General features: G+C 36.7%; 1 protein-coding gene across 1 annotated transcript in view; it reads left to right on the forward strand.

Annotated features, from left to right (window-relative positions):
• The window catches only part of LOC131161936 (acyl-CoA-binding domain-containing protein 3), a 32,624-nt gene extending 13,226 nt beyond the window's left edge, over positions 1–19,398 (forward strand). The window contains exon 5 of the mRNA XM_058117973.1: positions 19,095–19,398. The gene's annotated coding sequence lies outside the window, so the exon portion shown is untranslated. The remainder of the gene's footprint in view (positions 1–19,094) is intronic.
• The last annotated feature ends 468 nt before the right edge of the window (positions 19,399–19,866 follow it).

Here is a 19,866-nt window from a genome sequence, read left to right on the forward strand (position 1 = left end):
GTCTCACTCTCCACATTGACAGACTTCTTCAAATCTGAGTTTGCTTCTTCTGGTTTTTCTTTTGCTTCATCTGTCTCAGTTGCAACTTCATGTGTCGGGGCAATTGTTTGTTGATGAATGGCTATCTCAGGTCAGGAAACTTCTTTTCCGCTCCTCAAAGTAATAACAACCTTTGCTAACTCAAAAGAATCTCCTGAAACATTATGCACTGGTTGCTATTGTTATCGGTATACCTGAGGATTAGGTTGAGGTTGTGCTAAAAATTTCCCTTTTTCCAAGGTATTCAACTGCGTACTCATCTTATTAATGTTACCTCGTAGTTCATTTATAGCTTGAGTGTTCTGATTGTTAGTTGTGGCCTAAATCTACATGACATGCTGAAGAGTATTCGCCTTTTGCGCCATGCTATCATCAAGAGACTTCTTTGGTGGAACAAGAGCTACATTAGGTTGAAATCTTGGAGGTGCATAACTCTGAGAGATTTGTTGTGGCTAATACTGATGATGAGGAGCAACTGGATGAAATATCGGCTGCGAAGGTGGTGCATAAGACTGAGGAGGTTGCTGAAATTGTGAGGAAGATGAACTAGATTGATCATTCCTCCATGAGAAATTTGGGCGATTCCTCCATCCCGGATTGTAGGTGTTTGAGAATGGCTGATTTGGAGATTTGTTAACCCAATTTGCTGATTGCATCTGATTAGACCTATTCTCTTGAAATATCGGCATAATCGGACAATCCTGAGTCTTATGGCTAGAATTAGCACAAGGAGAACATACCTCCACTGATTTCGCAACGTTCAATTTCTCTAACTCCATAACCTCTAACTTCCTAGTCAAAGCAGCGACACGAGCCTAGAGATCAGTCTCCTCTTTGACCTTATATTTACCTCCACCACTGATTGTTCTGAGAGGTTATACTGCCATTGGTGCCCGATCATATTGTGTATTCCATTGTTGGACACTTTTAGTTAAGTAATCAAAGAATGATAGAGCTTGATCTGGTTCCCTGCTGAAGAATTCTCTGTTGCACATAGTCTGGACAAATTGTTTGCATCTTGGAGTAAAAGCTGTATAAAAATAGTTGACTAACCTCTAAGACTCAAACTCGTGATGTGGACAGATATTTATCAGATCTTTGAACCTCTCCTAACAAGCCTGAAAAGTCTCATCACCCTTTTGCATAAACTGACTTATATGCTCCTACAGGAACTGGGTTCTCTGAAAAGGAAAAAAATTGTGTAAGAACTCACGCTGCATATCAGCCCAACTAGTAATAGAATTAGGTCTCAAAGAGTTAAACATATCTTCATCTTATCCTTCAAAGAAAAAGGAAATAAGCGAAGTTTGATATACTCATCAGTTCCATCCCTATTAATGAAAGTGGTACAGACCAACTCAAAATCTGTCAAGTGCTGGTAAGGACTTTCAGAATCCACTTCATGGAACTGAGGTATCATGGACAACATACCATACTTAATTGTGAAATTTGGTACATCATTTGGTAAAGCAATGCAAGAAGGTGTGGTAGTGCGTGGAGGTTGCAGAAAGTCCTGAAAAGTGCGTGGTGCAGGTGTTGCGATAACTCCCTCAAAAATTTCTTCAAAAAGATCGCACAAATCAATTTCAGAATCCTCACTTGTGAAAGAAACAGGGGAACAATCAGACTCTGTACTCTGTGTCACTATTGGTGTTGAGTGAAATTTTAGACAGTCTATTCGAAATATCTCTGACCCAAGGCATCAAACATCAATTCAAACAACAGAAATTCACCAACACAATAGCAAACAAGCATGATCAAATTTTTCAAAATTTTTTTAAAATAAAAAAATGGAAAAAACACAAATTTGAAATTAAATCTGACACTCCCCGGTAACGACGTCAAAAACTTGACTCACTTTGAAATGAGTAGCGCAAAGGCTATCCCAAGTATAGGAGTTATGTCGTGTAATATTTAACCCAAAGGCCAGATCGTCTTCTCAGGGAATGCAGATTAATTCCAAACTTTGTGTAAAACCCAAAAGAAAGTAAGAAAAGAAATTTTACTGAACACAGTTCAGATTCAGTTCTTGGGGTTTTTGAGATTTTGTAATAGAATTTAAAATAACGTAAACCCTAACTAAAGATTTAACACGCATAAAAATAACTGAGTAAATGCCAGATTCAATACAAGAATAATAAAAGAAATAAGCTTGCAAGCATTCAACTAAATAAAGACCAACTATGCTAACTAATAATTAAACCCCAACTAAATAAAAGTACGAGATTTTATATTAAGATCAAGCAAAATTTAAAATCTAATAAGATTATTGAATAATATAAAAAAACACAAACTTTATTAATAAAATACCCAAAGCAATTATTTGAATCCTAAAACAGTATTTAAATTAGAAAAAGACAAATTAAATTGAATACTCCCAAACAAAATTCAGAAGCACAATTATTTTAAAGCAGGAAATAAAAAACAAAAATAAAAAATTAATGCTACTAAAGAAAAAAATTAAACTTTAAAATACTTCAAGAAATAAAATTAAAACAAAAGATAATATAAATGATGAGAGAAAAATAAAATTGAAATTGAAAGGTAAAGTAAGAGAGATGAGAGAGAGATGAAAGAGATGAGAAAGGAGAGAAGATGAGAAGGAAGGATGGGGCATCCGGCTTCTCCATGCACGGCCTCGTCACGCCTTCTCTGGTCTCCTCTGCTCTCAGTGCTCACGGCGTGTCTGTCTTGCTTCGTGTTGCCGCACGGACTCTCCTTCTGCCCTAACTGCCCCGGTCTCTCTTATACTACTGTTGCACTTCTGGGCTACCATCGCCCCTGCTCATGCCCAACGCATGGCCTCACCCTGCTCGGCCTAACCACTCCACATGCACGGACGAGCACCCGGTTACTCATCTTCAACACAGTCTCGTTCGTTTCGCCCATCTGCTTGCCACTCACGCACACACACGGCCCATAGCACTGCCTAGCTGACCCGCACGCCCATGCTTGTGCTTTTAATGCCCACTTGTCAATTGGCCTAAAAAAAATAAAATATTTTTAGATTTTAATTTTGCCAAAGATTTTGCTGCAATAATAAAATACCGAACTCCGTAAATTATCTAATAAAAACCCAAATATTATAAATTGAGCACAATGTTAAAATATTGAACATAATCAAGCATTTAATTAAAATCATAATCTTTAATGCATGAATTTAAGCGCCTAATTACGCAACTTTGACGCATAATCAACTATCTATAAGGCTGCAAGCTCGGTCTTCTTGCTCAGTTCATCTATGACTTGGTTCATCTATTGCACCTTGTGCTTGAATAAGAAATCAAATTCTACTATTAATTCTTTTCAAAGAGCCTATTTTGGTGATAAGTTAGGTTGTGTAAAGAAGTGACTGACAATCAATTTATCTCTTTTCACCACGAACTTCAACCCAAGTTGGTAATGCCGCCACAAGCAAAGACAATGTATCACCACTAGCATTTATTCTCCTTTGAGCTATGTACTTTGTAATGCCCCGACTTGAAATGTGGGCCCGGGGTGCTACTTTAGTGACGTATGAGTACCTGATACCATCATATCACATACGATATGCAGCGGAATAATGAAACAATCTCAACATTCTATTACCATAGTCTAAATCAACATATATATCAAGGTTCTGTCTATCCACATATTACATCCCAAAAATGAGTTCACATACTCGGTCCATATGACCAGCGATACAAGCCCGAAAGCATACTATAATAACTACTCACATCTGAGTTCATGAAGACACTCACAAAAAGTAACTAAACTAGTCTCCACCCCCTGGACCCTGCTAAACTCGATCTCTGATATTCCTTGAAAAAATATGTCGTACAACGGGGTGAGACACCTCTCAGTAAGGAAGATTAAGTTAATAAAAGTGTGTGACAACATGCTTTTTAGTGTATACTAGAATCATACTTCTCTCTCTTACTGAACATAGTATGTATACTCATTTCTCATTTCTCAAAACATAAATCAATACTGGAAAACATTTACATCATTACATAAATATACAGATATGCATAAAAGATACACCTTGGAACTACTCGCCATGTATAAACCCCCGTGGTCAGGGTTGTGCGGCCCAAAGGCTGGACAAAAACCCGGGGGATCAACCTAAGCAAAGTCAACTCCCTGCTATATAGCAGGCTTTTGCAAGCTTTCTTATGGGTCCGATTACATCTCGGTCAATCGGTTAGGACCACCCAACACCACACGCTCGTAGATGTGGGCGCATGCGGTCAACTGATGAAACTCTCTCTAGCAACGGTACCGCGCTAGCAACACTAGGTTCACAGGTTTTCTAAAGCATATTGTGCAATTTAAGTAAATAAAAATGTACTTTAAAACTCATTTCATAAAACCCGGCCACTCGTCGTTTAACACCACTTGGGCCTTTGCTCTCTCATAAATTACAATTTCGGGACTCGGCCCCTCTGTTACAACTCGGCCGTTTAATACAAACTCCAGCCTCAAAATAAACTCTGTTATTTATAAAACCTGGCCTCGGTCATTTAATACAAACTCGACCTCGGCTCTCTCATAAGTTCCTGTATTTCTCAAATCAATTTCAGTATTTTCGCAAATAGTTCAATATTACACAAACATATCCATCATGGTATTTCCATCATTCTAAAACTCATATCCTTATGCCACACAATTTTTCATATTTAAAACATAGCCTGTAGGCAACCACGGAAAACACTGAATAAATGGTTTGTAGGATCAAACTGAACTTTCCACAGTTCATTTTTACGCAAAATATCATATGGTATATCCTAAAATTAGAAACAAGTTTTTTGAACGGTTGGTTTTCAGAAGAACAACTGAAAACATAAACATACTCGCACCATATACATATCCATCGGTCAAAAACGATAAAACACTGCATTAAACATAATCCCCTTACTTGATTTCGAAACAGAAATCGAAACGTTCAAAAACCAAATCCCGACCTTTTTCACCAAACCGAAAATCTAATCCGCTAGAACTATAGATCCTAGCTCCCTGATCCTCGTAGTAACTTTCAATCGTCGAAACGGGCGACAAATGGCAAAGAACTGTAGAGAGAGAGAGTGAACTCGCCAATTCTAGAGAGAGAGAGAGAAAGCTTTTGGGATTGCTTAGCCTTTAAGCAATGAAAAATGATATTTATAGGCCTTTTGACCTAGTCCAACTCGTTGACGAATTGGTCCCTCGTTGACGAGCCATAGGAGGCTGTTCGCCGCCAAACCTCCTCCCTCATCGACGAACCCAAGCCTGATATTTTTTTTGTCGGTCGGGATCTCTTCGTTGACGAGATTCTAAATTTCGGCGATGAAGCACTGAAGGGCATTCGTTGACGAAGCTTGCAAAATCACCCCCCCCCCCCCGGTTTTTTTTTTATATTTTTTCTTATTTTACTAGTTCTGATCTCTACATACTTCCATTTGATTCACTAAACTTACGACTCATATGCAATAGAATGCCCATATTGTGACAAGACTCCACCAAGGACATAGTTTGATGCATCTGTTTGTACCTCGAAAAGTTTTGTGATGTGTGCAAGAGCTACCACATGATCTCACATCATGAATTCCTTCAAGTTGTCTAAGACTCCTCGACACTTCTATCCGGTCCCCCCTATGACCCTTCTTCAGTAGATCTTTCAATGGGGTAGTTCTATTCAAGTACCCCTATAGGAACTTACAATAATAGTTGGCTAGTCTAAGAAAGGAATACAACTCCTTTAGTGTCATTGGGATCTTTGAGCCTTGAATAGCTCTCATTTTCTCCATATCCATTGGAATACAACCTTGCTTATTCTCATGGCTAAGGAATTTGATGCTCTGATGAGTGAAAGAGCACTTCCTTTCTTTACATAAAGGTTTTTCTTCTTTATCCTGTCAAACACCTTCCTTAGATGCTCCTAGAGTGGAACTGTAGACAACAATGTCATATCAGTATACTACAACAAACTTTTTGAGATACTCACGAAATACCTGGTTTATCAAGGTGCAAAATGTCATGTGATGCATTCATCAATCTGAAGGGTATCACCAAAAATTCATATGTCCCTTACTGTGTCATGCAGTTAGTCTTTAGCTCATCACAATCTGTTATCCTCACCTAATTGTAGCTTGACCACAAGTCAAGTTTGGTGAAGTACTTGGCATGACCTAGCTAATCAAACAAATTAGCAATTAGTGGAATTAAATACTTGTTGCACTCAATCACCTTGTTGAGTGCATGGTAGTCCACATACATCCGCATGCTTACGCCATGTTTCTCTAAAACAATATTGGTGCTTCGAATGGTGCTTTGAAGGATGTGTGTAGCCCGCTTCCAATAACTTATCAAGTTGTTTCCTCGACTTTGCTAACTCTAGAGGTACCATCCAATATGGTTCTTTAGCAGGCGGCTTCACCCCTAGTAACTACTCGATTTCATGTCTCCACACCCCGTTGTGGAGGCAAGTTGTGAGGTAACTTATCTGACATCACAACTTTGTATTCATCCAACATAACTTAGATGACAACAAACACCCACTCTTGGCCTGTTTCATCTACCACCAATGTGGCAAGAAATGTCTGCTCACCCTTCCTTAAATCCTTCTTGAGCTGCATGACTAAGAGGAACTTCTCATTGTCTACTTTCTTTGCAATTACTTGCATCATGCAAGGATGGTCTACCATTAGACAAGGGGAATTAGCAAATGGCCTTGGTATTGCCTTAATCTCCCTCACGAAGTCCATTCCAAGTGTCACTTGGAAATCATCCATTGGCAATATTGTGAATTTCACATGCCCCACCCATTGTCCAAGCTTCACAATCACTTGGCTACTCTTTGAGTAGGCTGATTTACGAAGTTAAACCACTTTCATGTGTCCCGAGTCCTCCTCCACATTCATGTCGAGTCTTTGTGCTTCTGCCTGTGAGAGAAAATTATGTGTAGCCTTGATATCCACCATAGCATAGGTGCTCTTCCAATTGATGCTTAGATCCACAAAAATTAATCCCTTTTGCTTGAGTAACTTTTGGTTCTTTTGCCTGCCTCTCCAATGTGTTGAGGAACTGCATTGCACCCATCCTTGGGGTTTTCTCCTTATCCTCATCATTTCCTTGTGCCCCTCCGCAATGGAAGCCCCTCCGCAATGGAAGCTTAAAAGGCATTGGCTTATAATGGCAATTAACAACTCTGTGAGGGCCTTAACATAAGAAGCATGTTATCTTACCCTTACCATTGGATGTGTTGAAAGATCAAGAGACAGATCTTCCTTTGAAGTTGATGCCTTGGTGTAAGCTCTCTCACTTTTAGGTTTGTCCTTTTTGAAAGACTTTCTGTTGTTTTCACCCATGCCTCATTGTGGTACTCTTTCCAGCATAGTTGGTCAATCTTCCTAGGTTGTTGTAGGCATGTCTTGAATTCTTTGTCGATGAAGTTCTACCCTCACCCATGGTTCAATCCTTTAACAAAATAAACAACTTGTCTTTCTTTGACATGTTCTGTCAAACAATCAATTACACACTGTCTATTCTATGTCTCATCATACTTGGTATGCCACTATAGCTTAGCATCTCCACCCAAGTACTTTGCTGGAGTCGGTCCTCGTGGCACGAAAGCATTGTTCCATATCAAATAAGAAGTTCTCTAACTCCTTAGCATTATGGGCACGCTCATACGTTTTGAGTTCTGACACCTTTGTTCTTCCATACTATATTCCTATATATTTGGAATTTCCCATTGCTCGGACCACTAGGTTCATCTTAGCATTTAGATTCCCCAATTGGATTTGTAAAGCTTCTATAGTAGTGTGGAAGTCCTTTGACATCTCCTCAATGGAACCCTATTGATGTTTATGTGATCCCTCCAATACATCAACACGATTAGCAAATTTAGCCATCGACATGGCCACATTGTTTGCTACTTCAGCCTATGCCTCTATTGCTTCAATTCTCTTGGTATTAGTTGGCCTGGTCTCTTACCGATGCTTCACAAAATCCACTACGAAGGCAACCAAATCCATATAACATGGTTTTAAATAAAGGCTGCAACCGTTACGTAACGGCCTTACATAATGGTTTTTTGGGTTGCTGATACCGTTACACACCGCGAAATCGGTGTGAAGAAAAATCACAGTTGTAGCAGCCGTTACGGACCACAACTGTTATGTAAAGGCCGCTACGGCCATTATGTAACCGTTATAGGACTGTTACACAAAAAAAAATATTTATTTTTAACTTTTTCTTCTCACTTTTTCCCTCTCTTTTATATTTCATTCTCAATATACCATATGGCGAGAGGGGGAAAAGATTATAATGAGGATGACAATGATACAAAATTTACTATTTCTTTAAGTACTCACAATAGATGCATTAATTAACAATTTGAAAATACTAGTTAAGAACATATTTTATTTTGATAATATTAGTAATGTGGTATTTATGTTCTACATTCTATAACTTCAATCATCTTTATTTTCTAACTATTTTATATTTGTATTATTTGTATGTCTTATGTGTCTAATAGATTAATGGAGTGTATAATGTATTTTGTTCTATTAATTAATTTAGCACACATAAAAATTTATCACAGATAAGAACAATGAGAAGTATAAATGCACAGACGCACACACATAATTTTTCTATCAATGGTGGTTTAAAACAAATGTAAACTTGTTGCTTTTACCAAAGAACTTAGTGACTCAAACTAAATGATCCAAGATACATTAAAACTCTTTCTAAGAAGGGTTAAAAGTTTAAAACATGCAAGTACACTAATATGCACAAGGTTGTGCGTGCTTCAAAAAAATTTACGGCCGTTACACCCACTTCCCGTCATGTAACATCCGCTACTCCCATTTCCCATTACACCCGTTATTGTTACGTTACGCTACCCGCAACCGCGATTTAAAACCATGCCATATAGCAATTAAATAGGCACTCTTACCAACTGTCACAGGCTGAACACTTGACACCTTATGAAGGGCTATGCGGCATTAGCTAAAACACGCTTGCTTAACTAGTTAGCCAAAGTATACCATGGTTTACCACAAGAACACATTCATAGCAGTTGAATGAAAAGTAAGCGGAAGTAGTAAACAATTCATGTAACCAAATGACAAGCACACGGTAAATATTCAAGCAGCGTAATTCATTGACATCTCCATAGGCAACATGTGTTTAGCGAGGGAGGCAAGTAGGCTAAACACGCTTATCCATGCTAGTGAGTTTTATGAGATTGATGAACAATCACCCTCCCCTAAAGAGCTTTATATGCTATTCTTACTAGGAAACATCAAATTGATGGAGGAGTCATACTCTCACTTTACGCTAAGGCATAAGCATACTCAAAGCATAAAAGCTATACTATTATGTACATGATGGTAACTCATCCCATGCACACAAGACAAGCGGCCATAAGCAAGTATAATGCCCTGAACAAGTTTGGCTTATGATGCCAAGAAATTATAAATTACTACCATGTCACTTTCTAGTCCCAAAACAAGCATGGGAATAGGAATCTTTTAAGATCCTTTGAACCAAACAGCCCTAAGGTGTCGCCCGTCCAGTAGCTGTAGTTGAACTGATGAATGATGAAATTGATGTGATGTCTTCCAAATTCAAACAACAGACTCCTTAAGCTAGTTAAATTGATCATGAAAGCTGATGTTAAATAATTAATGGATAGAGAATGACCCTATCTTGCCTTCAATGGTTTTTTGAGTTTCCTTGCATAGGAAATAGAGTTCTTCTGCATATGAAAATTTTTAGCGTAATATATTTATTTTGTTTGTATTCTATTATGTTCCTTTTGCACTTGTTCAGTGATCTAATCCTTCTATTTTGTACGAGTCATGTGTACTCAATACACAACTGTTTTCTATATTTTTCTCCTTTTATAGAGAAGCCTTTAAAGGTTCTATTGGTGACTTTTAGGAGTTTTTTTCGAATTTAGTTTTAATTTATTTAAAAATATTTGAGAAAAGTTCAGGTAGAACTTTATTTCCCCATTTGATGCGTCCTAAAAAATGTTGGACCATCTAGCGTTTTCTAAATAAAAGACATTGGTTATTCCAACATTTTTTAAACAAAAGACGTTGGATGTTCCAACGTTTTTTAAACAAAAGACGTTGGATGGTCCAGCGTCTTTGATAAAAGACGCTACTTGGGCCAATGTATTTTATGTAAAAAATGCTTATTTGGACCAGCGATTTTTTCATGACCCATGCAAAAGTCAATAGTTGAATTTATTTATTTATTATTATTTTTTTGTATTAGGGATTATTTAAAGATTTGAACAATTTTCAACGATTTTTTTTATTTTATATTAGACATCAAAATATTAGGAGTATTTAAACTAATTGGCTTTAATTTTAACTCCTAAATTTTTTTATCACTTTCAATAACAATGAGTATGTTCTAAAACTTGAAAAAGGAGTCATGACTTGTTAATTCCATTATATTTTTATGTACCGAAGGTGCAGTTTTAGTTTATAGTGGATAAGGTTCAATAAATATTGTCATGAACTAATGTAGGATTTAATCTAGCGAACAAACTTTGCACAAATAATTTTGCCATTTCAAACTATCAAAATATGGAAGAAAATAATGATAGAGAAAAGTCCAACATTTATTTAAAAAAAAAAAATCCAAATTGCCTACACAAAAGGAAAATGTAACAACCTAACAATTTTAAATCAACAAAAATAAACTAGTTGTTGCAATGGTAGAAAATGATTCATGTAATTGACCCCAGAGACCATCTACTAGGATTTAAGGCATGGTTGTTTTTTATTATTATTGTTGTTGGTGGTGGTCGTGGTGTCAAAAAGGTGAGGTTCCAAACTATTTACTTATAAATAATCTTCAAAAATAAATATTTAATACTTATTACAATTTTTTCGTCATTTCAAGAAAGAGTTAGGCAGCCAAGAGTCAACAAGAATTAGCTATTTCGAAGTGTTCAATTAGCTATGATGGGAAGTGTTCATTTGAAAGATTGAAGGCAATCATATGCTCTTTGGTACGTTGAGTTCTCGAAGAAGTAAGAAGATGCCCTAACTACATGAGAGCACAAGTCTTGCCAAGATAAGGGAATGAAGGTTTTGATGCAAGGGTCTAGCTACATAGATCCTTTTATAACAATAACCTAAGAAGATATACATTGAGGCAAAAGGAGTTTGAGTTCCCAACATCAAGCCATTATGAGGTGATAGATTTAAACTGTTGTAGCTCAACCCTTACCCTAGGGTAGAAAATCGAAGCAATGTTAGTGGAGAGACAAGCGACTTAAACACGCTCAGCATAACCATGTACATTGGGGTAGTTCAGATTAGGATGTTCATCAATGGATAGAGTAAAGTCAAGATTTCAGAGGTCAAGACAATTGCATCATAGTGTTCGATTTTGCATAATTCGTATTTCAACTTCTTTGAAAGTCCATAATGCTTATGTTTTCATAAAAGGAAGCTCTAAAAATGCAGAATGAAAAATCAGTCAATTGCCTTCTTTATGAAAAGAGACTCACAGGAGAAGCACCTCATGTTTAGATTATGTTACTGGGTCACCTTCTTTATCTTTTGATCCAGGAAAATCATACTAGGATTTTTCGTTCAATCCTCAAACTTTAGCATACATGCATTGCATCAAGTAGGCATTCACTTTGCAAAGCAGAGCCCCAAATTTCAAGAAATTAAAAGAAATCATCCAATTCCAAAATCCGAGGCTAATGTGCCTTCACAGTTTAACTTGGGACAACATACTTTAATGGGCCTGGTTTTCTTATGAAGTCCTTGCAAAGCCCTTTTTTAAAAAAAAAAAAAAAATTGAAATTGCATTTCCATTTTACACTTAGTTCATCCATTACATGAGGTCTAGCTCAAGAATAACAGTTAAGCTTAACCTCATCTGCATGAAGTAAATCATTTACATCAAATCTGACATTTGCATTTGCATGTTGCATCTAGTTTAGTTTAAGATTAGTGGTTCAATATATCATTTCATTTGCATCATATTTCACATATACATCATCATAAAAATCAAAACCAAGCATCATGTACTTACTTTGAAAGAACATTTTATTTTCATGAAATCCAATACGTTCATAACATCAAATTTAGTCTAGGAATATCACATCACTTCATTAAGGCTTAGAAGGAAACAAAAGAAAATATTATTTATAACTGTCATCGAAAATTGATGAAAGTATATTCACCTTACATCAAATTTTTGTAAAAATTTCGACAAAGTCTCCTCTTAAAATCGAGTATACCCATCCATGCTTGCACCTGTTCAAAGAAAACAATTTTCATTAGCAATCGATAACAGTATTTTCACAATTTTCATACACAACTATATACATCCATACTACATCGAACTTCTGTAAAAATTTCGGCAGTCTCCTCTTAAAATCGAGTATACCCATCCATGCTTGCACCTGCTAAAAAAGAAAAATTTTCATTGACAATTGATAACAATATTTTCACAACTTTCATACACAATTGTATACAATCATACTACATCGAACTTCTGTTAAAATTTCGACAGAGTCTCCTCTTAAAATCGAGTGTACAGATCCATGCTCACACCTGTTCAAAGAATACAATTTTTATTGGCAATTGATAACAATATTTTTACCACTTTCACACACAACTGTATATATTCATACTATATTGAACTTATGTAAAAATTTCGGCAGAGTCTCCTCTTAAAATCGAGTATACCCATCCATGCTTGCACCTGTTCAAAGAAAACAATTTTCATCAGCAATTGATAACAATATTTTCACAACTTTCATACACAACTATATACATTGAGACTATGCAAACAGTATTTTCCAATTACATATACATACTAAGGAACAACAAATAAATATTCCCAATTATACAAAAATAATGCAATGAGGCCATACGCATGAAAACATAAGAATAAGACTAATGTATAACACAATATATGCCCTAAAGAACATATACAACAATGAATACTCAAGCGCCACACGCAGGTGGTCTCCGCTATCGGGGTGGTTGTCGTTTGCGTATGCCTTCTCCTTGTTGGTCATCCTCATTTGGTCTCCTGCCCTGTCATCGTCCTGTAGGTCTACCATCTCCGCTCTAAGGTACTGCATCATCATCCATATGAAGCGAATGGGGAGATGACTCATATAATGATGTTGGGAAGGAACGAGGTGGCATGATCGGTGCATCAACGTCCTCAGCATCTATACTGTCGTCCAATAGGAATGACGTGGATGGGGTGGTAGGAGAGTCGTACGGAGTACTCAAACTTGAAGGCCGGGAGGATTAAGTAACATCTCTAGCATATGGTCTGCTACTAGACGGCTCGACAATATTAGCTCTCGTCGAAAAGACATATAGCTAACGGGCCAAACACATCCTCATTTTGTACAACAGGCAGCTCTACAAACGATTCACCGGAGCGGCTCCGTGAACCACTATCTGCACGTGGAGCATGTCCTCATACTGGAGCAGCTCGACCTTCTCGTGTAAGCGGGTGAGGTTGAGGTACATGTCCCCGTTGTCCATCCTCGTGGACAATCCTCAATCCAGCCCTCACCAATCCTTGTACTGAAGGATTTGGAGAGATCAGATCTACCTCCTATAGTATGTTAGCCTGCAGTATATAACAAAATTTAGTTAGTATATTCACATCATAAAATCCACATAATAGAAGTATAATGTGCGTGTTAATGTTTACTTATGAGGCTCATATATACAGTTGCGGTCCTGTACACGAAGCGTCGTGTGATGGACTTATACCTCCTGAAGTATGGGTCATCCGGATGCAAAGGATTGTCTTCTAGCTCCACTGTGATGATATGCTCTCTTCTATCCTGCCATACATCCACATACATCTTGTGGAAATTCATCTAATCGATCACTCCTCGATCGTGTTCGTTAACTGTATGGAGGTCGTACCTATGAAGATGTACCCCCAATGTGGAGAAGGGGTTGGGAATGCCCTGCCAATAGCCAAACTGACGCAAAACTTGGTCAGGGAGATATAACTCGACAATATGAAAACATATGAGTGACACTCGAGTTACCCACAAGTCACTCCTGGCATGAGAATCGGCGGATACGTCGAGTGTAATCTCATAAGTGTACGACCTCCATATAAATTGTACATAAATAGAAAAAAGATAAGTAGACTATACATATTTCCTATAGAAAAATAGATTATGTGTTATGAACTTAAAATGTGATTCGTGAAGAAAATACCTCATGCTCATAGTGCATGTCCAGCTCGAACTTGTACTAGGTTAATGTATGTTGCGCAACAGATGGAGCGATCATGTTGTCCCTCCACTTGTACAAATCGAAAATATAAATATTATATTGTAACCAAGCAGTAAGTATTACTTCATATGTTACAGAGTACAACTCCATTATAATAGAAGTTGTTACTAACCAGTATGCGAGTGGTAATCGCTCAACTGAATGACCGTCTACGTCCCTCGCAATCTGCAACATACATAGGCATGAAGGAGCTAGGGCAAGGCATCTCTCCCATGCCTAGATATGAAGTAAACGTAGAGGACCGACGATCTCCCTCCTCGACGGGTGTGTGGCGTAGCACATCTCTTTGTACAACCACATTAAAGTCCAGATCTCCAACTGTACGAACTAATCTGCGTAAGGTCCTCTAACAGTGTGAGGAACATTAGATGGGTGTAACTGCCCGACATATCACAAAATAATGTCTCACATATCAAGCACAAAATGTGGGCTTGTGCGAAGAAGATGACCATCTCCACATCTGCTGGTAAATAACTAAATTGATCCTGTAGATATCGCATGTGGATGCAAGAACCATCTATTGCAATGTCAGGTGGCACAACTACTAACAATCGGTGGCACATATGGCGTAGTGCTAATCGTCCCTAGCTGTCTGTCTCATCGTCTATTGGTTCGCACGTATAACCAATGGTGGGTCTTCTGTCAATGGGCAATCCGAACAAAATGGCGACGTTCTGTAACGTGGTCGTTGCCTCACCATGCCGTAGGTGGAATGTATGTGTCTTCGGCCTCCATCGGTCATCACCAAATGTAAATCCAATAGGATATGGCCAATCTAGTATATACTGTAGAATCCTGCTGTGCAGATCCATGCAATGATGTGGTTGTTAGCATCAAACAAGAGCTCCAAAAATTGTGTCCCCTTTGACAGTATAGGGGCTTGGTGTGACAGTTGGTCCACGCTCAAGTGGACCGGTGCTGATCGATCAATGTCAGAATAGAACGATCACTCGGTTCTGGATCAATGCTGCAAAATGGAAAAGTTGAATACAGTCACTAACTAAATGAAATAATATAAGGTAATAACATATTCTATAAAATAAGGTTTGCGTATGTGGACTTCTCGATTGTCTTATGCTGAGTTCTCTAATTTTAATTCGTCCACGAACGACATGATCATTCAATGTGATGGACCAGCTCCATCCCCAGGTAGGGTCCTTCTTGGATACCTTGTGCTGTTATGTCCCTGTTCATGGCATATGCTGCATGTGTTCTTCTTCCTACCTTCCCTTACGTCCATCTCATCATGTAGACATGAGCTTTTAGGACGACCTTTGTGTTGAGCTAATGGAGGATTTGCGTACAATGTTGGTAATGAGGATGCTAGCCAATAGTCCTCATGCCTAATCGGGTTAAAATCGATTGCGTATGTTGCATAGTATTCGACAGTGTTGTAGCATGAGTCAGCAAACCTGATAGCGTTTAGCCATGTCTTAGCACATGCAGCTAATAGGTGAGAGCAAATATAGTGTAAATCTTGTCACTTTCCACATGAGTATTGGCATCCATTGATGCTCAAAGTTTGAACATTATTTCCTTTATGTGGCATTTGTTACATTGTTGTTATGTTAAATGTACCAGTGGATTTGATTGTTTTCATGTGACACTCCATCGAGGAGTCCTTAATCATTGTTAATAAATATGGAAACCATGACCACATGCTTTACACCTATAAAACAGGTACGTAGGATGGAGGGACAGATCGCTTGTATAATTTCTTCCCTATATCCTACCCTTTCCCTACATCTCATCCCTTCAATTTTAAAGCCAAGTTTGGCTTGGTTGGGTTTTGCCTCTTTCAAACCAAAAAAATTTTGTTTTTGTTTTTGTGTTTTATTTATTTTTTATTTTTTTAAGTTTTGGTTCAAACCAACTGATTTGCATAGTCCTATGTCTATGGCATGCCCTCGGTGTAAAATTGTATGCAATATGGAATATAGAGCTATTATCATTATCATAATTTGAATAATAATAATTATTATTATTCGACATACTTTGCATGACTTCTTCATAGAAAAGGAAACTAAAATGGCGAAAATTTATAAAAGTTTTTTCTTTTAATAAAACTAGTGAGGTTTCATATATTGCACGTGTTGCCATGTTGTGTTTACCATTTCCCTTCAACTTTACAAATCATGTTATGTGTAGCCGAAGATTGTACACAATCAACAATTTATAATTTGATTCAGTATACAAATCTTGCAGCCTTCACAAATAGTTGCCCCCACTTAAATGGATGCACTTGATAAAATATTGAGGATTCATTAATACAACAACGACCTTATACAACAAAGGTAGACCTAATAGAGAAGAAACAACATATAATGTTTAATATCTAGCATTTTAGTCACGAGGTAAGTTCATCACATCTATGACACATTTTGCTTAAAAGATATATATCTCAATGATAATTGAATTCTAGAAGAAGTAGAAGCACAATTTAATGTGATAAATGACATGGAAAAATCTAATTCCATGCTAAAAAATAAAAGACACAATTTCATATGACATGGAAAAATCTATGAAACTGAAGCAACGTTCATATGACATGGAAAAATCTATGACGTGGAAAAATCTAATTCCATTCTAACATAAATAAAAGATAAAAAAAAATACAAAACATATAATATAATTCCATGCTATCAAACACAATTTCATATGCATTCATCATTTATTCAAATAAATTTAATATGAACAAAGTTAGACATGAAAAAACCCTAACCTCAAATTGGGGGTTTCCAAAGGATGTTTCAAATTACCAAATTTAATTCAATACAACCAAATTCAAAGTATAAAATACTAATTTATACTACGAACTAAACCATATTTGTAGTCAAAATTCCGAATCTTAGCAAAGCAAGAACAATGTTTAAATGTAGGAAACCATACCTCATCTCCCTTCTTTATATAGTACCTTCCCAACATTCGGATTCTACTTCGTCTCACAACGTTCGGATCAGATTGTACAATCCGAATCAACAGTTGCCTGCAAGTTTAGAGTTCGTTAGCACACAATCTCCCCTTTGTGATGAACCTCTCACAACGTTTGGCCTGTTATGTGATTTGTAGAGAGAGAGAGGGAGGAAGACATTAAATATCAGAGCAAAATTTGGCCGCCATGTGTCAACCACCCGAGCTCTCTTAGATTAAAAGACGCTGGACCATCCAACGTATTTTGTTTAAAAAACGCTGGATGGTTCAACGTTTTTTAAGAGGCATCAAATGGGGAAATAAAGTTCCCCTCGAACTTTTCTTAAATATTTTTAAATAAATTAAAACTAAATATAGAAAAAACTCTGACTTTTAGACTAACTGTACGTAATATATTTTCTTGATAATATTATAAGTAGGGTTCAGGAGCCTTTTTTTGTTCCGAACTAAAGATTGCTTGGTTAAACTAAGGTCCTGTTTGGAACTCAGAAATATTAAGGAAAGGAAAAGAAAATATCAAGGAATCCACATTTTCATGTTTGGTTATCAAGGAAAGTGAGAAAGAAAATAAAAAATAAACTAAATTTGTAAACAAAATTTTGATTTTACGCATCATTAATGTTTAGTTTTTCTTAATTTTTAGTCTTATTTAAAAAAAATAAAACTTTCATTTTTCATTATATTTAATGGAGAAGGAAAATACAAGGGAAAAATGAAAATGAGTTTCCTCATTTTCCTTTTCTTTCATTTCCCCAAGTAAAATCCTTGATCCAAATGGATCCTAACTGTTGTTTTTTATGCAATCACTATCAATTCCTACCATTCCTTTCTAAAATAAAATACGTGCAAAGAACCCAAGTGGGAAAATTGTGGGAAAATTGAATTCATATTGGCAATAAGTTTACCATTTTATTACTGTTTTTGATTCTTCTTTATGTTTTACTGGTTTTGATTCTTCTTTATGTTTATCTATCAAGAAGTAAATATTGATAAAATCCAAAATGATGATTTTTTTGCTTTATCTCCATACTTTCTTGACTGTATCTCTATTACCTCATCCAATTAATTTATCAAGGTTCTGAAGAATACAGGTCTGTCGGTGAAAAGGTCTTAAGGGGAGATGAGGCATTAGCTGTTGTTTCAAAATAATGTACTATAACTGTTGTCTAGTGGGTAATTAGCTCTTTTAGAAGAACCTTTTGTTCATTTTGAACTCTAATGGTAATCTGGCTGTTTATGTTGAGAAGTAGAGAGCTTTCTCTTTTGCCATTTAGAGAAAAGAGGGATAGGGGTAGGAGGTGTATGTTCAATTAAAGTGTTTTTTTCCTAGGAGACTGAACAATACCAGTAGGGTGTTAAATCTATTCTCAGGGCTGTTTGTGGTGACTTGGTAAATTGTTGCTTCTTGATGAGAAATTGAATGACTTGAAGTCTGGTTAACCAATTGGCTGATGAGTGCTTTAATTATAAAACAGAAACTTGTTATAGGTGAGATTTTTATAGTGACTCCCTGGATTTTAAAGTTTTGCTTGGGTGCATTCTGAGTTGGTTCTACTTAGCTCAGTCTTATGTACTTCAAAGTTAATGTTTCCAAGTTTATAGCTTTTATTAATTTCAATATCATCCCTTCCACTTTAAGCTGGTTTTATGATTTAATAACATAAAAACTTGCTATCTTGATAATTTCTTGTGGGTTGTATCTACTGAATGTTGAACCTTAATCACAGGTTTTTATTATACTAATAAAGCATGCTGTGTATTCTCTTGATATGGTCATGCTTAGAATAATATAATAATCCAAGCCACCTTATATAACTTTATTTGTTGTGAAATATTCAGGACAAAGAATGACAGTTGTTGGATTGTGCATGATCTCCTGAACCACAATGGGCATTTTCATCGATTTGCTTGACCAGAGTCGGGATTGATTACTATTGCCGAGTGCAGGATTGTGCTTCAATAATTAGAGGTTATTCTTCTGGTTGTGCTACCATTTGTTTAGCCGCATACCATCATGTGTTTATAATAACAATTGTGTATGTATTGTGCATATACGCGTCTATAAACTACAAGTATTTGTTTTTCTCAACGTTTCTGGTGGCTAAGATGCTGGTGTGATATGAAATAAATAATGACTTCAACACCCCTGCGATTTCTAATTATGTTTCGTGTTATATGTCTCTCCCATTCAATTGTTGCTCTTGACTTATGTTTCTTTTTTTACCCTCATCCTGACACCGGATTTGCATGTGAAGAGATTTCTAAAAGAATTGTGGCAATTGCCCCATGAATAAGACTGCTGACAAAATAGTTTATAGCTTCATAGGGGTACGAGTGCTCTTCGCATTTCAATGCATTAGAATATTGGCAAAATACTGAAATTGTGAGTAGGAGCATCAATTTCAAGACTTAATTTGAATTTGAGTGGATTTGGATGAAACTCAGTACAATTTTTTTTGTTTTGTCTAAATTTACACATAAATCCAAGTTCCAAAAGCCAGTCTCCCAAACATAGGGTTAGTATATTTATGTGCTATTTTTGCTCATATTTCAAGTTCTTAAAGGGAAAGGGAGGAGGGTATATGTTCGTTTGGCTTGAATTCATGTGCAT

The sequence above is a fragment of the Malania oleifera genome, chromosome 8, assembly GCF_029873635.1.
Source record: "Malania oleifera isolate guangnan ecotype guangnan chromosome 8, ASM2987363v1, whole genome shotgun sequence".
Lineage (NCBI taxonomy): Eukaryota > Viridiplantae > Streptophyta > Magnoliopsida > Santalales > Ximeniaceae > Malania > Malania oleifera.